We start from the raw sequence: 24,235 nt of genomic DNA, 5'->3' as shown, positions 1-24,235 counted from the left end.
GGAGGAGGATACCTAGAGAGGTCTCCATCCCTGGAGGTGCTCAAAACCCAAATGGACATGGTGCTGCGCAACTGCCTTTGCTCTAACAAGGGAACTTAAGTACATCTCCAGAAGTGCCTTCCACTCTCAGTAATTCTGTGAATATATAATCAATGAATCAACTGTCAAACACTATTTGTTGACTGTTTTGAAGTTTCATATTTACCACAAACCAAAGGACAGTTTGCATAAGCAAAGACCTACAAACCCCTTCCCATTTGAAATACCATCTACTGAGCAAGAGCTGTTTATAAAGGAACTTTCAATGGTCTGTGAGACACCCCAAACAGGGTATACAGCTGAAACAAGCTGCTACACAAACTGATCTCTCCCTATTTGGAGGTTAAACTGTTAACAGAGTTTAAGAAATGCACAAAATCAAAACTCCCTAGATACAAATCAGCATTGCTTCTGTCTAATGTCTGTTTGACACTATTCTGTCAAAATAACTGTGCTTATAAAAAGGAGACAAGACAGAGGAGGGAAAATACATTTGTCTTAGCTTCAAACAGAAGTAAGAGTAGGGCAAAAAAATAAATACCTAATAATGTTTTACTCCATCTAAAGTATCAAATGCTGACATTAAAAGTGGCATTATTATTCTGCCACTAGCATAGCACTGAGATCTACCTAGAAAGATCAACATAGTCTCTGTAATCATGGGACACTGGCAATGCACAAGTGTCTGTTTTTAAACTTCTACACTTTTAATAGACCAAAATATTGAATTCTCTTTCACCCAGCAACTTTACATAGCTTCCAAATTTGAACAATATTCTGTAAGTCCACTAACAGCCTTCTGAAACCAAGATGTTTCTTTCCAATCCCCACAAAAAGTTAGCCTTGCCTTCTTTCAGAGGGGGAGAGGGGGAGGGGAAAAGGGGAGGACAGGGAAGGACATCTTCCTTAAACAAACCAATAATTATCTCATTTTCATTCCTTTTCTCACACACAGTCAGCTTACGACAGATATCCAGGACAAAAACTCATTAACGCAACCAGTTAAAACATGATTTAACTAAGACAATACTATAATGGGAGATGTTAGGCAACCTAAAACTTTGAAATTCATTGGTTGGTCTATCTGTAATGATTCCTGATGTTATTATGTTAGTTTCCATAGGGATACAAAATGCTAATTAAATGAAAAGTCAAAAAAGGATGAGTTGCACTCTCAGTGTGGAAAAGAATACTAAAGAGAGATCAACTTCATATGAAGTTTGTTTTACCACGCATCCCAAGTTTGCTTAATGTCTCTGTTTGATGTTCTATAAAATTGTCATTTAGATTAAAGCAATTCTAAGTCCAGGTAGAAGATTCACATAAAGCTTACAGAAGCTGCATTAGGATGCAAGAATTCATTTCTAATAGTAGAGTGCAGACTTCGTTGTGTTTCTGTCACTCATTTATCAGTCCTCCATTATTTTCCCACAACTGTTTTTGCTATTCACAACAGAAAGGCACATAAACAAGTACACTATACTGCTGACTAAACGCAGTCTGAGCATCATACAGATATCCCAGTACTTGTTCATAAAGGCAAAACACCAGTGAATCACCAGGAGTGCTCAAAGGATAAAAAAGGAAAAGAAAAATATGTTGACATGCAAAAAAAAATTTATTTTTTTTTTTTAAAATACATCAAGCCATCATTCACCTTTGTGCTACTTCTCTTTGAGGGTTTGGAAGGCTAGGGGGGATGGGGAAGAGAATTCACTTGTGCGGGTGACATCATTCAGAATAGACTAAGACTAAACTACGAAATAGTCTTCTCTCTGGTAGAAACTAAGTAACAGATTCATTCCATTCCTGAATTTGCTTATTTTTATTGATCTCTTGGTTCCTAAAATACTTTTCCAAGTGCACGGTATTCTATAAGCACATTAAAACTGTACAAGCACATAAGCAAACAGTGAATTGAAAACAGTGAAAAACAGGAAGGAACTGATTTGCAGCACGGGATCAGCAGGAAACAGGGATTTGTGAACTGCAGTTTTACAAATAATTAAAAAAAAAAATCCCATTACTGCCATATATCAACAAATTATTATCTCAAGCTTGGCATATAAGACTGTAATAATGCTTGATGTCTGACAGTCATTTGGGGTCATAAAAACATGGTATTTCTGACACACTTTTTGTTGGTCAGAACCTACAGATTGCTCCACTTCTAACTAAGGCATTGCAATAGGTACAAATGTTGAAAGAAGGTTTTAAGAAATATCTTCCCACCTGACAGTAATTTCTTTCTGACTCCATTATGATGAAGCAGAGTGTGAAGCTGTACTGGAACTTACACCCACAGAAAACTTTAAAGATGAGAAAATGCTTCTGGAGATGGACATTTGACCACATTACGTATGGGACAGGGATTGTTTGGGTGTTTTTGTAATTTTGCATATTTAAAAGAGCCTGTCCTGGGAAAATGCAGGTGCTCCTTAGGCCAGCATGCTTTCAAACCTCACCTACAGGATTTGCAATGGATACAGCTCAGAACCACAAACCTCAACATATATGCTGTACGGCACCTCCAAGACCACGGCTGTAAAAAGGCATATCTCAGCCTGCCCTTGCAGTTCCTGTCTAGTATACACAAAAAACTAAGTGAACAGCACTAGACAAGATACACACACACATACATAAATATATATATATAGGCTGATAAACATACTATATTTGAACAGCTCAGAGCAAGGAAGCCTGATCACTACTTCTGATATTATCCCCCAACCAAGTCTCTCAGACAGGCAAGCAGTGAACAATCATTATCAGGGGACAGACCATCTGAAGAGTAACAAGCTCCAGGGCGTTGTCTTACTAATAGTTAAAATAAAAAGCTGGCCTAGACAAGTCTTCAGAGGCAGCAGAGCTCCGGCAGAATGAACCATAGACCTGAGATGTTGCTAACAAGCAACCTGTGATATCTTCTAATCTCTGTAGTACAGATTCAGGTCTGAAAATAAGGATAGCATCTTTTTTTGGACTCTGCCTCCTGCCCCTAATTTCTGTTATACATTATTACATACAGAGATATGGTATGCATACATCAGAAACAAAAAGATTTACAATTATAAATTACCAACATTTGGTAAGACAGTGATTTCAACCATTGTTCCAAGACTACCAAGCAGTTGTTCATTAACATATGAATTGAAACTACATAAGATTTTATGGTATAAATTTATAGTCAGAAAGCAAAACAGAAGAGTCTCATTAATGTAACTTGATTAAAAGCACGCTTGAAATATTTCCATGAGTTACAGTGGGTTTTGTGGAAGAGAGCAAAGTACTAAGTCATGTAGGCACGAAACAAGAGAGAAGACATATGCATTGGTAAGCTGTCCCGGTGCAAATTATCATGAAAGAAACAGACCTGCAAGAAGAGGGGAAAACTGATTACTCAGCCCCAGATGACCTGATGAAATAACTTAGCATTACCAAGTAGTATTACCATGGGGGATTTGTGCAAAGCCCTGCCTACACAAGACCAGTTCTGTGCCCTCTCCTGCTCTGGAGGGAGATGTGCTGCAGCACACACCTTACCACCCACTAAACATACTGCAAGGGCCACAGTTTTCAGAGGCCATCTGTAGGAAAGCTCTCTGTATAGATAGCATGTGGCTATATCTTTGATGACGATTCTGTCTCAAGAGCGAAACCAAGTGCTATTTATTTATACTTGATCAGAGGCACGTCTTAAAATCATAAAGAAAACAACTCTTGCTCATCCTTCAAGAATCTCCCGATAGCTGTGCATGGGTGCACATGTACTTGCAAACATGTATTTTGAAAGGAGAGGGAGAACAATAGATTTCCTTCAACTGTAATGTCCTGTTATTTTTCTGAGGTGATCTAGAGAATTATTACAATCCCAGATGCTTACAAGGGGAAAGAGAAACTGTAGTAACTCTGCATAGGATGAGACAGTTCACTGCCTAAGCACATTATCGTAAATGAAAATTCAAAGCTTTGCTGCTTTTTCTATATGGGCTCTCTGTTCAAAATCCTGGAATTGAAAGCTGTAGGACATTAACAAGCATACATTTGAGTGAGTTTCCAGCCACTTCAAGTGTGTATGAGGCAACAAACTTATACAAAGTATTTTTAGACTTCCTGCAATCAACTGTCCTCCCGGCATTGCTCAATATGACGCACAGTTGTCTGAGTTAGGCAGTTGTGCTAACATACACTCTAATTTTAAAGTTTCATTTCTGTGTTTTCCATAAAATAAGTACTGTCAAATTTGCTCATGCAAGAAACTGAATCACAAGTGATTAAGGGTCATCTAAGCTAAACCATATTGTGTAAATGCTTATTAAATTATACTTATAAAAAGTAATTCGTTTTATCTACATAAGATAATTGTGTAAACTGAACAAAACACTAGTAATGACTGGGTGTGTATAGAAAAAGAAGTGGCTAAATTCTGCACAGTAAGTTTTACAATTACAGTCACACAAGCCTAAGCTTAGTCCTGCTTGGAGATAGCACAAGTCCTTTGTAAAGGAAAATAAAGAAGAACATGTTACCTCAACTTTACAGATCTGGCAAGACAGAATGGCTGAACTGAAGACTGGTCCTATTTCCTGGCATGGTTCAGAAAATATTCAACAGTTGAATTGCAAGAGCCAGGAAACAGGGTGATGGTTTGTATCATCTAGGCATCTCATGTGTCCAAGAAAGGATCAAGTTATAGCTTTATCAGTGCACAGATGACAAGCCAGACAGAACTATTTCAATACAAGACAGTCTTGCAAGAAAATAACCATGGACAGGGTGATTACTAGAACAACCTAATTATCCAGCAGAACTGAGTAACAAATCACTACGTGATGCAGTTCTAGACTATACACTATTATAATAAATACTGTCATTAACCATGATTATGCATTATCTCTAATGAAGAAGCTTCAAATGAAGGATCTTGCAAATTAGCTGTGTCCTACATCTCAGAGCCAACAAAGGAATCTTAGAAGTCTTCTGCTACCAACTTGTAAAAGTGGGTGAATAGATTGGTCCAGTAAGATGCTGACGACACTTCTACTAAGAAAACAAGAAGCCATCAAGATGTGGTACTGTGACTTTAAATTGTTACTGATGTGTTTCTTTTGGACTATGACTGCTCTTGGAGTACTTTAGCACTGTGACTATCATTTACAGAAGAGACTGACTGCTACTTTTGGCAACTGCCCCAATTGTTCATCCCCTCAGTATTTTAATCCTAATGGTAGTAAAAAGTCATAGAAAAATTTATCACACTCTCCAAACTATTCAGGAAGACAAAGGCAAGTTTCATGGACTAAAGCTGATACAGACTTTAGTAAACTACCTTTGATTAAAGGCCCAGCTGAAACTGCAATGCAAAAAGAGTACTTAAAGAGTAAGTTTTCACAGTAGTGTGCCATTAGAAAGAAATTTGAATTCTTTCTGAAGAATGGAATCAAAATTATCTCAGTTTCCTGTCAATAAAGATGACTGTTTTCCTCAGACTAAATGATAAGAGACAAAGAATTTAAAAGAAGGAAACAGTCCAAGAGGAATGTCCTCTAAAAATGGTGAATAACTAATCAAAACTATCAGAATTACACTCAGCGATTCAGTGCTGCTGAGGCTTACTACAGTATGTGCTAGTGACAGTAGAGCACCACATTCCTTTTTTCCAGTTACAATCTTGGTCTTGGATAAAACCAAGAATGCTTCAAGGAGTTAAAACTTAAACCGCATACAAAAGGATCCCTTTTTTAGCAAACACAGAAAATACTTCTTGCTATGATAAAAGGGTTGGACTAACTGTGGAAGTCTGGGTGGGGTTTATTTGCCATTTTTGTTTCTAGAACCCCTCTCAGTTTCTGTGCAGTACAACCAGCAGTTCCACAAATAGCTTATCCAAAACCAAGCTTTAATAACTTGAACAAGTTTATACATTTGGGAAAATGTTGACAACTCTTCAATGGGCAACACACATGCAAAAACATTCAAGAAACTGTTTTATACACTGTTCATTCCCTTTTGCGTCACATGCAAGGAATTTTTCTCAAGTACTTTCTGAATGCAAGACTATTCATGCTACCACCTGCGGGTCCAAAAGGAGCATGGCAATTTCAAAGAGATTCTGCCCATACCTGTGAACTCTAAAATTCTGGTTATAGGCTATTGCTTCTACCACAGGTATGCCACACTGGCTTTGGGTATACGTGCATATCAATAAAGAAAAGAAAGGGTGACACACAGAGTCCAAACTCTTACACTTGGATAGATACTTCTCAGCTGTCATGGTATTAGCCAATTGGCCTAATTTCTCTACAAAACACACATCTTACTTACAAGGGATGCATTACGAAAGATGGAACCTACCCTGTCACTGCAATGCTGTTAATACGGAATAAAACCAGGTTTGTAGATCAAGCAACTGAGTCAATACGTAGATAAAGCACTGGTTCCTGAGGAGAAGACACTAACTCCCGTCATGCATCATGTTTCCTTTGTCTTTAGATATTTCAATAGGAAGAAATATTTCAATAGGAATGATGTGGTTTAAGTGTTTTTACAGGAAATTATAATCAGAGAGGTACAAATAATAAAGAACTATGGATAAGAGCAGAATATAAACAGAAATTTCTGTTGATGACAAATCCATATTGATGTGAAGCAATGAGCCTGGTATTTATGCCAAGAGTACACAGACTATTCATAATAAAGATCACGGGATACTCCTGGTACTCACAATAACGATTATATTGTATATTTATGCACACAAATGAGAAGCATGCACACAGAAAAGGTTTAAAACCACAAAAGAGCTCAAACACTCAGTTTTATGCTATCTAGCTTGACAAACAGAGAACATGAAATGCCTTGCCATCTCCCCAGACTCCTCTGCTTTGCCATTTAATATTCTGTATTGCTTTTTATTAAGCATACAGAAAGACTAAGTCACATTGAAATAAATGACTGGAAACTATTTCACTTCTCTCTACAGCTATTCTCCTATTACAATCAGATCCTGACAAGTTAATAAGAAAGCCTAGTTGTATTTCATACGGACTGTAATAGAGACCTGATAACTCAGAACAATACTTCTCAAATTATTCTCCTATGCTTTTAACTGGATAGTTAAAATGCTGCCAGAGAAAAGTGTGTGTTCAAGCCTTCTAGGGAAGAAGTCCGTTCTTCACAAGGAGGAAGACAAAGTGTATAGGGTATCTCCAAACACACTTTCCTTCCTCTTTTCTCTCACAGTTTTTCTTAAAAGCATTGAGTCAGACACTTGCCAGATACATTTTTCCCAACAGCCTTGATAAACTGGTAGCCACAGATTTAAACACAAACACAAATCACTGCAGTACCACAGAATTTTTTTTTTAAATTATTTTACTAGCAAAAACTCTATTTCAACTGTTTATCAGGCTTTTCAGATAGTCAGGAGAACCTAGGTTGTTAGCAAACCCCCAGAAGGATTTTTTTTCCCTCCAAGCTGAAAGTTCTAAGGAAGCATAACTTATTGGGGTTTTTCATTAGCCTTCTGTGGTATGTTTTCAGACATTCTCTCTTTTATTATTATAGTTCTTGAGGAGAGTTCATAAAAAAGTTACAAGGAACGGTTTTCTATAGAAGTTGACCAACATAATTTCAGGCAAAAGCATATTAAACACCACAGTAAACCTATGTTTGGAGTCTCTTCACATTCAAGTAAAAAGTCACTGAGATTACAAGCAAAAAGAAACATCAAGTTCTAGGCTTCTGAATTTGGTTTCTTAAATTATGACAGAAAATCCCTGTCAATATTACTTCAGTTTACAAATTATTTTTTCATCAGTTAGTAACCTCTGCAATATTTTGGGTAAAAAGCTTGACTGCAAAAGCTTGACTTTTTCCAAAAAGAAAAGGTAAATACAAGAATTGTCATGTCGTTGCTACTCATGAGAGTTGCTATTTCTATTTATCATACCAGTAACTGTGATATGCAAAGAACCCCTGCTATAGTTTTAAAGAAAAATCTGGCTTGTATGATATGCTTATAGCTACACACCTGCCCTTTTGTTACACAGAGATAGTCTGCCAACCTTAAAAGCCAAGTCTGTTGAATGAGACTTTCATCAATGAAACACGGCTGCTTAATGACTTTATGGAGACAGACCATTAGCTTACAAAACAGCGTCAGTTTGTCTAACCAGAAAGAAAGTAAAATTATCCCGGTGGGATAGAAAGGGAGGCTACTAAGAAGAAGAAAGGAAATGTCAGGCGCATGAGCAGAGTTTGGATACACCAAAGAAGGCAGGACAGAAAGACAAGACATACCTTTGCCTTGGCGCTGCCCCTCTCTCTATCTCTGACTCACATCACCGGTCTGCGCATTAGAGTGGTCTTCACAGAAGCTGCACATACGGCACAGGTTGGCCCGCAGCCAACTGAGTGACTTCAACTGCTCCATATTAATACAGCCACAGAAGCAATAGGCAGGAGATAGAGAAAATGGAGGGGGTTGCACCCTTTGCTCAGCCACCACCACTGCCAGGAGGCAGCTGAGCACAAAACCAGCTCACTCAGGTGGGACAAGCACCTGAAGCATTATCAATGCCAGCACCTGCTGTGCCACCTAACACAGGACACAATTTGGTTCAAAATAACAAAACCAGACACATCCTGCTCTCCCTGCTGAGTAGCTGTGACTACACCAAGGTATTTACAAGGCAACCAGACCCAGCCTTATCAGCCTCACCACAGTAGTAAGCACATCAAGGTGCACCCACCACAAGATTGAGCACCTCTACATAGACACTTGACGAGCAGAACTTCATGGTTAAGGGTAAGATTAAAGAGACTGATTTTTTAAAAGGCCTTGAAAGTTTCGAAGAGTGATAAAATGCACTAAATTCCTGCACTAAATTATCTTGCACATTCTGAGCTATTTCCTGATACACGAGCTGTTCAGTCAAAAACTTAAAGGTCAAATTTGCATCAATAGCCTCGCCAAGAAGTTTTCTGCAGAGAAAAGAGAGGAGGAGGACAGACCAGAGAAGCAGACATGACAATAAGAAAACAGTATCTATATTTTACATAAGATGGAAGTCACACAGAGTACAGAATCAACCTGAAGAGGCAAGTTATTAGTCTTGTTTTAACCAATATTCTTTCTCTTATCTTTAAGTCTTTCCAAGTAGCGATATTTATTCTATTCTCCAGTGCTACTCAGAAAGCCTTCTTTCTTTAAAAAGAGAGGAGGGGTATTACTGACTGTCTCACTTTTAATCCTTCCTCACACTCCCACACAGAGAATCTTTTTTTCCTTAAGGACACTTCACAAGTACTTCATTATGTTAGATTTTTTTTCCTCAGTGTATATATAAACCAGCTACTCGCCATTTTTAACTCATTCAAGCTGTAGCCAAGCATCTTGCCACAGAAATTTAAAACTAGAGACACTGCTGTTAAGAGAAAAATCTCTGAATGCACAGGTTATAATGATATGCTTAAGTAAGCAAACACTTGGAAATGCCAAATGCAATTTATTACCTATGTCACTTGCAAATTTCTAGTGAGCCCACATAGGGTATATGTGGTGTTTCGTGGGTTGTTACGTTTCTTTCTAATGAAGGAAAAATGGAAGCACCTGTATCTTCTAGAACCAGCACATACCAATAAGCAAACTGAAAATCTTAATTATCCAAACCTGTCTAGTTTACAATTAATCAAGCATGCACAACATTAAAACATCCCACATTCAACCAGCTGGTGTTTTAGTGAGATCATATTCATACTAAAGCTGATATGCTACCACATTCAGATGGGGAAGGAAAAAATATAAAAGTACAGCCACACGCATGCCTAATTTTCACACTTGATACTGTCAATAAAGTCCTTCAGTGGAAGGACTCAAAATGGAAAACCCTGACTCTTAATATGACCTGGCATTGCGATTTGCAAAGTAAACAGAACAGCATTTAAAGCTGTTACAGCTTAATACTAGTTTGGGAATGACCAAACAATACTGAGTCATGCACAACTAGTATCTAAGAAGGAAGACTTCTCAGTAGTACAGCTTCCAGGCTGCCAATCTATGCCCCTCAGCTTCTCCACCTCAGAAAAGATGCAAGGTAAGAAACAGCATTACTTACACCTCTCATACACCAGTGCAGCTGTGCTGCCTGGTACGCAAGGCACAAAAAGCCTTAACTGCATTCAGTCCTTATCTCCCCACTACAGCAGTAGAAGATGACTAAGAACCCAGCACCTTTTCACAACTTGCTTCAGCATTCCCCTCTAAGGTCACTATTTACCCCTGGGGACACAGATTTAACAAAAAAAAACAAAAACAAACCCAATCCTGTTAACCATCAGGTGCTGTGATCTACCAGAAAGTATCACTGAAATTCCCCAAGCAAACAGATTCAGCCCAGCTGACAGCAAGTGTAGGTCTGAATGACATATTAAAAAGCAATCAGGCTGATTACATTATGCATCAAAACATGGTTAAGTGGTGCCGTTTTGCTGCAACATTAAAAGAACATCTGATCTTCCTCTGAAGAAATACGTTTTAATTGTCAAGATACAGGCAAGGGAAAAAATAAAAAATAGAATGAAAGAAATGGAAGAAACAGTTTTTCTTCAGTAGTTTCTGGATTATAAGGCTAAGGCTTGCCATGCCAAGTGAAAGCTTTATAGAAGCAAAGGGCGAATTTAGTGACCTTGCCTTAGGCAAAGGGAAGAGACTGTAACATTACAAAGTTCTCCTATTCCTTTTGGGGTTTTTTGTTTGTTTTCTTAGGTGCAAGTTATTCCCACCACTCCCTTCTCACCAGGTGTAGGTTCACTTCTAAAGCTCCCACCTCTCGTCTCAAGCACAGCCTTTCTGCTGTTGCAGGCCAGCTACTGTTTCCAAGTTTCTATACTCAAAACCCAAAAACAAGAACAAAAGTTTCTGTCTGAAAAAGAAACATTCATCAAGTCAAGAAAAGAGGAATCCAGCAGAGATGAGCAACAGCAGAGAAAGAAGTCCGTCTGCCTGTCTTGTTCAACAAAAAACATTTTTTCTTAACATGTCATTCAACGAGGCAGCAAAGAGCTCCATTGTAGATGTGCTAAATTTCTGCTGCAGCAAAAAATACATACATGCACATTCCCCCATAGCAACTACAAACTCTGGGTGGTGACAGACTTCTAGAGGAACAACTTTGCTCCAGAAAAGGGAGGAGAAGCTTACGAAGAAAGGACGCTGCCAGAACTTCGTCTGCCTTTAGAAATGCAAAGGCTGCACTCAACCCAAATAAGCTTTTCAGCCCTGGTAAGTTCAACAAAGCACCTAACAAAGCAGCATCTGCTGGAGATAACAGCCAACCATCACCAAGATATCTTGAGTTCCTCAGCAGTAGCGACAATCCCCACAACATGCTGTAGAAGACCTTAGCTCTTGCTTACCCAATTTGACAACACTGCGTAGCGATTTCCAACAGGAACTCTCCTACTATTTCTAACAGAAAACTTTCCACTTCAAGTTTCCTCCAAGTTTTGGATGTTTGACTCAGGGAGACAGTATTAGCTGAAGTCAAAACAGCTGCAGAGACACACACCAGTTTACACACTTCTGTATGCCTTTGCTTTAGTACTTTTAACTTGGTATGGCTTTTTTCTTTGAAGGCCTAGAGAAACTTAAATTGTAATATTGTGAATGTTAAATTTATGCTTGGATTCAACACAGGGTAAACATCAATTAGCAATATAAAAGCATGTTTTGTTGGACCACCAGAAGTCCACCTGGGAACCTCACAAAGCTCCAGAACCATACTTCTGAGGCTCTACTACTGTAGCGCAGGGGACCAGTGAAGTGGTCCTCATGTGATTTGCAGCCACATGTTAAACAGTACATCAGTCATGGCATCTGGATCAACAAACATTTAATAGTTCACAGCCTACTTTTAGAATTAAGTTGTTTCTGGGTTTTTTGCCCATTTTTAACCCAAAAGGGGTTTGCTGATTCCACTGATGAAGAGTGAAGAAGAGTCCCAGGACCAAGGCACTCTCTCATAAGCACTGCCAATTCCAAAATGCAGATTTTCCACAGGCAGCCAAGAAAATACAAGAGGAACAAAACAGATAGAACTATAAATGCAAGACTTTTCTCCCAACATAGTATTACCAGTCTGTGGGTCCTATACACAGCCTTGCATCACATCTGTGGAATAAAAGGCAAAAATGTAGCTTTCCAAGGGAAAAACCAAGATTGTCCCACAAAACTCTCTGCAGACAGCAGAGGAGTGGATGTCTCCTCTTCCTACACAGCAAGAAAAAGACCTACCAAAGAAGCAGTTAACTCAGCCAGCATGCCAAGAAGAAAGGTTTCACATTTCAGCATTGAAAAAAAAAAAACAAAAAACAAAAAAACAACAACCCAAACAAACACAACAAAAAAGGAAATTCTGCTTCCATGCATCAGGCCTGAGCAGGAATATTCACTAATGAAGGCTTCAGAGTCAAGTAATAATTTCAACAGAAAAGTTTTCCAAGTTAGTTTTCGAGTTATTCAGTTAAAAGTCTTTGCATTTTATATCACAATCCAACTAACAAAATCCCTTCCAAAACCCTGCTCCTCCCTTCATGCCAAAAGTTCACAAATTTGAAATTCTAGCCCTGTCCCGGATTAACAATTCACTGCTCTGTCACCAAGTTGTATTTCGCAATCAGCCTTTAATGTACTTGTAGCGAGAACCATCTCTAAAATCCTTAACTGCCAAGACCTGCTCTGATGCTCCCACTCCCATTCAAGACTCCAGCACAGCTTGAAGAAAGAGACACAGGAAAGGGCACCTCTGCCAGGAGTCCAGGTATTTTTCTGCTACAGCTACAGAGGCATCTATTGATCTAAACTGAAAGATTCACAACATGTCAGTAAGTCTGAAGGGGAATCAATAAAGTTATTTGTCTCATTTCATTCTTCCCTCATGAATGAGGGAAAAGGAACAACTATTAATCAGGGATCAGTCTACCGGTATACTACTGCAAGACACTATGGACCATGCAATGCAACTTTTAACGTATACAGTAGTAAGAAGCCCTCCAGAGCACAACACAGAGTTATAAAAAAATACACAGTTTCTCTAAGTGGGATACTTTAAATTTTATTCCTGTAGACAGTTGTTTCTGCAAAGGTTTGTCAATAGCAAAATGGATTTCTAAACACAAGCAGGAAAAGCTGTAGACAAATTTAAAGACTAAAAAAAAAAGAGCAATTGTTTTTCAGGATTTCTTATTATTTTTTACATGATAGTATGAAATTCAAAGATGAAATATTTTAAATAGCAAAGCTATCTGGAAGCAAAGCTCTTAGGAAACAACATGACAAAGGAAGTGTATTTATAGGTCTGCAAACGGGGAGGGGGGGAACCACTGAAGCAGCTGCATGGTTCTTGCACAGCAGAAAAAGAAAAACACAATTAAAAAATGGAGGAAAAGGCAGACAGGGAAGAAAGTGAAGTAGTTTAAAACAAAGGCTCCAATACTTAACTTTTTCCTGTCTTAGGCTATCGTGAAACTGTTGAGGTTATTTTAGCTTTAAAACTAGTGCCTTTTTCCCCCAACCTGATCCAGTTTTCATAAGTGCCTTTCCCAGTTTTCATAATTAAACCCATTAAATAAATAATTATATGGCTGTGACGCATGTTGCTATGGCAAGGATTGCGATAGCAAAGATTCAAGCTTTTATGACTTCACTACAAGGTCACATAAAAGCCTGTGGACAAGAAAAATGTGTGGCGAAAAAGGTTATTTCCGTTAACATCAACTGCAAGGAACGACACTAAGGTTACATACACGTCCACACTCTGGAGAGTGGTCTGAAGTGCAAGTGTTTCTTTTTTCACTCCAGTCTCTGCAACAAGTCACAAAAGGAAGAGAAATGTGACCACTGCCTATCTCATCCTTCTGGTTTTGTCTGAAAGGTGCATTAGCACAACCCTCAAACAGCGCAAGAGGCCCCAGGGCCACACACATTTACCTGCCCACTAACCCAGTTGAACACTCTTTTGCCTTTCAAAGTACCCATAAAAATACTACAAAACTGTGACCTTTAAAGAGTGTGCATTCCTCACCAGCTACCTTTAAAGTGGTGCTCAAGGAAGATAAACACCACAGCCTGCCTTCCCATAGGAACATGGGCATCTTCCATGCCTGCCATTCCCATCGGCAAATCCAGCCCAGGTGGGACAGGCACAACAAAGTACAGAAGCAAAGCAGTACTGCCAGCCCAAAGCAGGCGAGCAGGCACACCCAGGGGGCTCTGGACATCTGGCTGCACTTGGTAGCTGTGCAGTGGTCTCCTAACAAGGTGATATCCAGGGTAAGACAGGCCTTAGGGAAGGAAGGAGGAACAGGGAGCAGCCTTCAGCCCTACATGGGACAGGGTTTAGCGAGAAGAAAACCTGCCTTCAGATTACCAACCAAATTTCCCCAAAAACAGTTAGGAACCTGCATGCTTCACCATCACTGAAGGCCAGGACTGCTAGCCTGGCATCCTCCTTTTGCATGACCACCACCACGCCTCAGAGATGTACTTTTGTGTGAAAAGTGTAACCAACCTAAAGCAAGGTGCCTCTAACTTGTTACTATTTTTACCAGTAAACCTTGCCCTAAAAATATTTGCATGGGGCAGGAGGAGAAAAAAGAAGGATTTAGCAGGGTGTCAACTGAAAACTTCTAATCAAATACATACATGTATTTGAAGGCAAATAAACTGCTTTGAAGCTGCTCCATGGTGAAATCTACAATTTAGCATAGAGGACGAGGTAAGCAGACTTTCACATTAAGAGAAGAGGTGGGAGATTCAAAATTAGAGATTAAGAAAGCACACACTTGTACTGAACTTTCAAAACAAGTTATTCCAGTTTAACATTTTTCTTCTCTTCCTGAACTGACGTAGCATAAATAAGAACCAATGAACTAATGAAATGCAAAGCTTATCCTGAAGCTTGAAAGTATTATAATTGTGCTGTGCTTTGCTAATTTTAGAAGACGAAGAATGACTATACTATAATAAGTCTAATGTAAATATACAAGGCCATCCCATCACCCATAGCACATTCAGCCTACATTATTCAACTTTTCTCCACATCTTCTCAATTTAAGGCAATAAGAGCAAGAAATGCCTTCGTTCACGTCCAGTTTGCTAAACAAATCTATTCTACTCCTGGCAAAAGTTTATGAGTGACAACCTCCTTTACTTCAAGGCTGACCTTCTGCCTGTAGCATTCTCCACCCAAGACACACAGAAACGTCACAGTGCTATAAAGTAGCGTGAACTCTTGTATTTTCACAGTGCTCCAAGCTCTTTGATGGTTCTACCATCACCTCCAGATCTCATGGGAAAGCCAAATTTTCACCGTTACAGTACCCACACAGTGAGCTAATACCAATGTACTCTGAACACGGGTTTCTTACCTGACACTCAAAACCATGGGATTGAAAATGGAAATAAAGAAAAAAAGAAAAATACAGCTACTGGGAAGTCCCTTCTAGCCACTATTTCCAGATAAAAATCACTATGGGTCACGGCCTCTCCTGTTATAAAAGCCAGCGTTTTGCACAAATCTTTTTTTCAGTAATACAGATTAAGCAGGTCAGATTACCACATGGAAAAATTGAGATACAAGCCACAAGGTAAGATATACATGAGTATACGCTTACTACCTCTGCTTTAAGTTACCCTGAAAAACTCTGGACAATGTAGCCTAAGGAAACTATGACATGCATATTAGGAAGGCTATCAAAATAGGAAAAAAAAAAAATAAAAAATAATAAAAAAAAAAAATCAGGAAACCCCAAGATTATGAAGCTTTATTTCCTTCCAACCTTTTGGGAGAGTGGGGATAGCAGGAGGAAAAAAATAATCTAGAAATATTTTTTTTCAGTGCAGCTGTATTTTTAGCCTTACAAAAAAAATTTATTATTGTTTTCATGTTAAAATTAAAATATCCATTTTTTTTACTGGAACAGGAGTTAAGAGTTAAAAAACAGTTTTCTACAAAGGTCATTAAATCAAAAGGTTATAATGAAATATTTCAATTCATCAGGTTCTTAGAGACGCACAAATGCTACATGCTAATGTTTAAAATGGACAATGGAAAGCAATTGTAAGCACAAAAAAAACAAACCCAAAACTCGTACAACAGACCAGATTTCATAGCTGAAGCAGATCTCATGAACAAAACTAGCAAAAAAAACCAAAAATATTAACTGCAGAACTTGGTTCAAACCCAGACTTATTTCATGTTTTCTGTTTAACAGAATATGGATCAACTTACAGTAGTGCTAATTAACTGTCTGACTTGAAAAATTCTTTATTAAGTTTCGCTTAGTATTAACTCATTAAGCTTAGTCCAAGGGGGAAAGAAAAAAAACCTGTAACTGGAACAGTTTCCCTTAGCATTGTAAGTGTTGCGCTGAATGAGTATTACAATCTTTTCACACTATATCGTCTCAAAGAAGCTGTTCATAGTAGCTATATTATATGAAATACCCAAAACATTCCCATGATGAACTCCAAAAGCTCTCCAAAAGACCAAGACGGCAGTGAGCTTGGACTGGGGGGGCAATGTGGGAGGGATGGATGAAAAAGGAAAAAAACACCTTGCTTGGTAAAAGCTGTCCATCAATACAAACATTTTTAGTCACTTCAGAACAAGCCCAAAGACCATCAATAAGAAAATCTTCAACTTCCATTTACCTTCCTTAAACTTCCCCCTCACTTTATTTTTTAAATACATAAGGATGATTATGATATTTTTGAGTACATCTGATTTCCCACAATGTGCAAAAATGTGATATCAACATTGCGAGGCGTGTCTCAAAAGCTTATAGATTTCGTATGCCATTTATGTGTCATACCGTAGGGGCATATTTTGCTAATGCTATGTAAGATATTACAGTATATTCACTTAGCTCTGCAGACTTGAACCACACTCACCTAACAAGACAGGCAAGTTTGACTTATACAATACGTAAACAAGCCTTAGAGCAAACATGCAGTAGAACAAGTTGAAACATTGGTTACATTAGTTAAGCCTCATTACGACTGAGTAGCCTCTTCATTTCCAGTTATTCCCATTAAGAAAACTGCAGGTTAGCAAGATCACAAAATAATAAGTCATCACCTTTTCCATCAACCCTGTTCCAGGAATACTTTGCACAGAGAGATGAAGCAGGACAATTGCAAGAGAGCATGAACAGCTCTGGACCACTTCCAGTTTACTTTCACATCTATATGCAGACAGCTCTATTTTCCCTAAGCACATCCATTGCAAAACTCAGACATACAGACTGGTTAGTTTTAACTCAATCAGCAGCAGCCCCTGGTACCTTGAACTATGACAGGACATGCACGACCCTGGTGAGGTGGCTCACACAACTACTTCTTGGATGTCAAAAGTCTTAGATTAGATTATGGTATTCGGGATACAGAGATTCCCTCCTGTGCACAGTAGTTAATTCTGGTTTGTGACACATCATTTTTAGAGCATCTTTAAAGACCCGTGAAAACAAAAAGCAGAAACCCCCCAGTGCTCGTATCACAACTGCAAAACTATCTGCCAGCTCCAAATCCCTTCAGACTTGCCTGACACAGGCTGGGAGAACAGTACTCAACAGAGGCTCAGTCCAGGGAAGACAAGACTGATGTTATAGGAAGCCCTCAAAGACACCAAAGCTTTTTATCCTGTTCAGATGAGGGAATGTATGTGCCGAATTCTGCTGGCTTCAGCTTTTCTTGGTGGGTTTTGGTTTTTTTTGTTGTTGTTATTGGGGTTTTTTGAGGGGTGAAGACAGCAGTTTGTTGTTTTCTTTCTTTAAAAAGAAATATAAATTTATTATTAGAGTAGTGAGATCATCAGATAAAAGAAAATTTAGCTTTATAGCTAAAATGGCATTCTTTCAGGGGTCAACTTTCACATTTGTGTTTGCTTTTATGTCTCCATGGAATTTGAATCGTGTATGCTATTTGGGGCTTTACTGAAGGACGACCACAAAGGAGCTACAGCTGATACAGAAGACAGCAGCTTATCTTGGCAGCACTCCTAACAGAGCACAGATAATTCCCATGCTCTTCAGCCTGTATTCTGTCAAATGTTTCTATGCACAAATTCAAGCCATTCTGGCCTTGATGGATCTCCATATAGGCAAAATCATAGCTAAGAAAGAATCCCTCCTTCTACCCTCATTAGACTAAAACCAAGCAATTACGTTTGAAGTCTGCTACAGAGATAGAGAGATGGGTCCATTTTTCAGCATACTCTCCTGAAACATGAAACTCTCCTGAAAACATCATCCACAGTTCTTTCCCTTGGTAATGGATAATCTCAGAAAGATTGAAGATAGAAGAAAAATGAGAAAAGTTATGTTGGCTTTTTGCTCTATCAGGTGTATGTTTATTTAGCATGGGGGGGTTTACTGGGGGGGGGGGGGAGGGAATGATAATTGTAATTTCTAAACTTGACAAATAATAATGTAAAAAAATAACATGCTCAGATGAACAAGTATATTCAATGCTAACGCCCTCCTTCCAAAACTAAACCTCATTCTTCTAGATATACGAGCATTTCACCGAAATATGCAAGTGAACAGAATAACCTTCGAAAACCTTTGTACACATAACAGAAGAAATTAGCCTTAATTGAATGAAAAAATACTCAAGGTTGGTTCACCCCAACCTTAGCACAGAGTATAAAACCAAAGAGATAAATCTGTTAGAGCAGACAGGAAAAATAATGATATATACAGTGCAATTATGAAAGACTTTAAACACAACTTCAAGTAGTCTGAACTTCATTAATTTAAGAAGGAAACAGTTGTTGCATTTAGAGATATACAATATGGCTTGTGAACCTGAAAAGCAAAACAAAGCATGACACCAGCTATAGCTGTTTCTGTCTGTAAAAAGTCTACATGGTGAACGAGGGCCATGTCATCCACATGTTCCTGGAATAGGCAACTCTAGGGGTCACAAGACTTAACTGTGTGGAAAATGTTGCTATATTTTAAAGGAACAGAGAACATGAACTGCAAAGATGACTTCCAAGAAGCCAGAGGATAAGCTTTATTTAGTAGCAAAACATTAATGATAGGTGTATACAGAAGTCAAGTCAGAGAAGACATTTAGGAGCACAGAGCCTGAAGCATATGCTATTGATGTAAAGCTGACACAAAATGAGCATGGGAAGTAATCCATGGAGAGGTCAATGGGAAAAAAAAAAAAAAAAAAAAAACAACAAAAGGGTAAAGATGATGATACAAGCTAACACAGAAGCTGTAGAGAAAGTGAGACCACAAGAAAAAGGAGGAAAAAAAAAAGGGGGGGGAATATTAAAAAAACCCAACCAAACAACAATACTACCTTTTAGTAGACTTTAATAAAGCTACCTGACTAGTGAGATATAGTGTCACAAGGCTAAATACAAGAGCAAGCAAGGAGTAATTGATCCTTTCTGAAGGAAGATGGAAGGGGAAAAATACAAACACTGAACAAACTATTGACACATGAAATCAGCTTAGAAAAAGTCACTTTTAGGCCTCTGCAGGCATCTGTAAATCATGAGGACAGACTGAGCCAGGCAGAAGCCAAGGCTTCCCAAACATGGAGATGCACTAGTAGATAGTTTTCTGGGAAGGCTCTTGGCTCTGAATTTTGCTCCCACCTCCCCTTCACAGATGACCTTCTGGGCATACTGCAAGGCTTATTTATTTACCCAGGTTTCTGCCTGAAGGATGGCTGTGAAGATTTTCCTACTAGGAAGGCACAGAGATATTTTCTGTTGGCACATCACTAATTCATAAACTGTTTAAATTGTTTTAATTACTATAGAGACACTGAGAGGTTTTGTTAAAAGCTGAAAAATATTCTAAATATAATAAAGCACAAAGTATATATACTTTTTTGGATATTGACATAAGTTTTACCACACTCAATGGAAGCTCAACATGTTCTTTCAAATCATTTAATTAACAATAGTTAGGTTTTTAATCCAGAACTGTAACAAACTTAGAGCACTCTCTCACATTGTCTTTTTATGTTATGAAAATACATGACTAAGAGCTAAGGTTCAAGCAATATGTCCTTGTCATCACACACAATGACTACCTGAAACAAAGTTTCTGAATTATGCTACTGAAATCTTAAAAGATTGGTTCAGTTGTGCCTAATCTTCAGGATACACCCTTGGGCAAACCTGAGTGAAATTATCCTTGTAAATCAGAAGCTACAATCCTTCAATCACGTCTGCATCTGGGGACTTTTTTCCACAGAAAATAAGTTGTTTGAATGCTACTAGGGAATAACTGCAGTTCAGAGGAACTACATTTAGTGCCCTCAATGAACTTTCTTCCAATCAGTATCTTTTTACTTATGTAGCGGGTAGTCTAGGAAGTTGTCAAAAAAAAAAAAAAAAAAAAAAAAAATCACTGTGGGCCTCTGCAGTTCTTCACGAAAAGCCAAGATTAACACACTGAGTCAACAACTTCTATTTTGAAATACTTTAACTCTCCAAAGAGATGACTGCTTTCCCCAAATGATGCAAACACGTCTGCTGTTGTCTGGGCCAATTCAGAGGCTTGTTATTCACTACTTGGTTGATTTCAAAATCAGACTACCCCTTCAGAAAGTTGCAGAGACTATGACATCACATTCATGATAATTTATTGCACAATTATAGTGGCTACATCCCTGGATTTTATTTCGTGGGAAAGCACATTTCTTCTACAGTCTCAGTGATTCCCTTGGCTTACGCCTGCTCGCAGAGTTACAAGTTTTGGTATAACGCTTAGCATGATTTTTTTCCTAACATAGCAACTTTCCTTATAGCAACTTAAGGCTGTGTAACTCAATTGCCTAGAGAAATATTTGCACTTTAAATTAAGACTTACTGGAATTTCATAAGCAACTCACAAAAGCACTGCTTAACTATTTGCTAAAAAAAAAAAAACAACACCCCAATCATTCAACCCTCCACCAGATTTGACTTTAGTACAACTTACGTCTTCTTAAGGAAACAAAAAGACCCACATCCTTTGAGGAGGCACTCTCATCTCCTTAAATGAATGGCAATAATGCAATCATGGAAATTCAGTGCAAGAGTATAATTTAGTAATCTCATGTTCAAATGAAAAGATTTGCACACCAGTGAGATATTGACTGGAACTGATAAAATAGTACTGTGGAACATTACAAGACAGCTTGAAGTAATGCAAATGATTGAAAAATTGGGTTTCATTATACTTTGGTCAGTCTTATCTTCATTCTAACCAAATTACTTTATATTACAAGCTTAAATTAAAAGGCAATAATAGACAAGTCCTGTAATACTATAATTACAGGAACCAACCCTTACATTTCTGCTTTTGATTCAGCAAAATTTTCACCACCCAGTATACAAAGGACACAAAAGTATTTTCTATTTTATTTAATATGGCATTTATTTAAGTATGTACTATTTAGTTTCAAGAATTCCAAAATGCAGTAAGTAAATTGATAATATTATTTCATATGGTTGTATCCATATTCAACATGGTATAGCGTTATTAAGGCCATTTCAGACTAGAATATATTATACATAGGATACTGTCTTCTGTCACACTTCTTTCTTCCCAATTCCCTAGCATTGTTCATTATTCAAACTGCACACCCAAGAAAATTACTTTCATACTCCAAATACAGAAAACTCATTTCAAACACAACCACAGGAATTAGTAACTCCTCCCACTGTTGTGGAAAGAAATGTAAATTCTTTCATTACACACAGGCGAATAGCGTAAGTAGACAATGATAACAGAAAAGGTATCCAACCCATACACAGCTTCTAAGATGAGAAACCAGGTCCAGAATTTCTCAAAGTCACCTTTTGGAGGAACTCCATCCTTTCTTTACTGATCAGATGAGACCAAATAGCACAAGGGAAAACCCCATACCCCCATGCATATGCAACCTCAGCCAGAAGAAACTGGAACATGAGACATTCCTATGGCATGTAACAGCAGGGCTCTTTTGCTTCAACTGCCTTTTCTGAAATTGGTATTAAACTAGGCTAAAGCAATACTCTGTTGCTTAGTTCTACTGGCACAACATGCTAAGTTAGTATTTTTTTAAATCATCTGTATGGAGAACGTGCTTCCCATGCTATATGCAACAGTCAAAAATCAAGGTAAGTTTCAACTGTTGAAAAGAAGGTGCTGTCTCCATTGTCCTTTACAAGGAAGGACAATGAAGAAGTCAGTATAACATTCAGCCTGTTCTTACCTCATCTAGTCTGTCCTAAATATATTTGACTTATTCTCACATTGTTCCTATATTAGTAGGGGCAATAAGAGAAACCAAGGGAACCCAGGATGCACAGATTGATGGGAATGCACAAATGCAAAATTGCCAAAACAAGAACTGTATCTTTCTTCTGCTGCCTCCGTTTACCAAGTCCATTTAACAGTTCCACATGTAGTTGCAGCATAGTGTTCAGCACCTTCTGAGACTAACCTATTATAATTCAAGACAAGTTTACCCCATAAAGGACAAAAACCAGTAGAAAGAAAATGCACTGGGAAAGGTGGGGAGCCCCCATGGGTGTTAGCTGTGTCTTCTATACATCATTCTGGAGTCACAGTCAATTCAAAAATAACATGAAGAATTATCAAAGCTTAGAAATAAGCGTAATAATAGAAAAACTGAGGATGACAGACTCAGTTTACAGCTTTTATAAACATGGCCTAAGAGGTCCAGCAGACTGATGGAGGCAGACCACATGTTCCAAATTGCCCTGTGTTATCTTCCTGCCTTGCAGTGAAAGAATCCAAAAAATGAGCAAAGCCCTAATATTAGGTCAGACGGCATTTATCACAAGTGATTGGTTAAATGGCAGACATGTATCTCAGCACTACATACATGCAAGGTATGAAGGAGAGAAGAAGCAACAGCAGCAAGACTTGAGGCAACCTAGCTGCTCCTGTTACCAACTTTCAAAGCTCATAACCCACTGTTTACACTGTTTTTATCATCTGCTACCATTCACCTGTTAGTCCTGATCAGCCAAGCAGCTGCATCAATTTAGAAGATTGGAAAGACAAGGAAATCAGTTGGCCACAGAGGCGTGTGGTAAACAGCTTATCCAACCGGTACACAAGTGAATTAGCTTCCCAAGCACACTGCCAGAGGGACACCCCCCCAACACACCACCACCTTCATAAATACAATTTCAACCTTTGGAAAGGTGCCAGCAGTAAAACGTTTGTTTACTGGAGGCAGGAAGAGCTACCTATGATTCAGACATTAGGAAGTGACAGAAAAGACTAAATTATGCAATTTAAAAGTAGGAAAATAAACACAAAATAGTTGCAATGAGATGAAGGAGGAGGAGAAAAGAACAAGAGACACAGAAGTTTTGGATCATCTCATTCATTTGTGCAGGGCTAAAGCAATCATTGCAGCAGGAAGCCCCCACAGGACTTCTTCACCTTTTAACCCTCATCCTAAAGCCCCTAGCCAGGGACTTTCCTCTTCAGCACCGAGTGAGAAACATCTGTCCAGCTCGGTCTCCCAGTTGGAAAGGACACATCACAGTCTTCATTATTTTCTTTAAGCAGAGATTTCAGAGAGAAGAACTCCATCTGCCTTCCCTTTAAACAACAGCTACCAGAAGCAAAGGACTGAAATGCGGACAGAAGGAAGGCTTTTTTTCCAGCCAGCTGAGGGAGGTAAGAACATACTTCAGCTCTGTCAGATGCTAGTTGCAGAGATTGATAGGAAAACCTCTTCCCGTAAGCAGAAAGCAGGAGAAGCACTCCGATGGGAACAGCGCTGCCTTCCCAGCAGTTGTTGGAAGCAATCGAGCATTTCAGCAGTGCTGCTTACAACTTTGCACCTCCCCTCCACAGTTTGCTGGATCAACTCTCAACAGCACATGTCCAGCAAAAGTTTTAAGTTTCTTGAACTGCAGTAATAGTCTGCATAATTAACATGCCCGTTCCAAGGCTAAAACGGCAAACAAGATCTGTGTTGCCGTCAGTTACAGCCACACTGCAAGAAAATGTCACCAAAAGAACACTATAAAATTTATGTAATGATGATGGTGCCTCCCTTATATAACCAGTAAAGATCTCCCTGTCACTCTCTTTACAAGTCAGACAACAAATTCCTTCTGTCTGGTTTGTTTGTTGGTTTGTTCTTTTTTTCTTTCCT

At 38.6% G+C, this 24,235-nt stretch overlaps 1 protein-coding gene across 11 annotated transcripts in view; it reads right to left on the bottom strand.

Annotated features, from left to right (window-relative positions):
* Positions 1–24,235, bottom strand: part of GAB1 (GRB2 associated binding protein 1) — a 101,776-nt gene that overhangs the window by 66,352 nt on the left and 11,189 nt on the right. Inside the window, exon 1 of one of the 11 annotated variants that reach the window (XM_062637282.1) lies at positions 8,338–8,488. The exons of 9 other annotated variants lie outside the window; for them this stretch is intronic. The gene's annotated coding sequence lies outside the window, so the exon portion shown is untranslated. Of the gene's footprint in view, positions 1–6,393; positions 6,533–8,337; positions 8,489–24,235 lie in introns of those variants that run through there. One more of the 11 variants, XM_062637281.1, reaches the window with a different exon arrangement.

The sequence above is a fragment of the Pezoporus occidentalis genome, unplaced genomic scaffold (assembly GCF_034315485.1).
Source record: "Pezoporus occidentalis ecotype Australia unplaced genomic scaffold, CSIRO_AGI_Poc_V1 ctg51, whole genome shotgun sequence".
In the NCBI taxonomy this organism is placed as follows: domain Eukaryota; kingdom Metazoa; phylum Chordata; class Aves; order Psittaciformes; family Psittacidae; genus Pezoporus; species Pezoporus occidentalis.
This window is presented reverse-complemented; position numbering and strand designations above follow the sequence as displayed.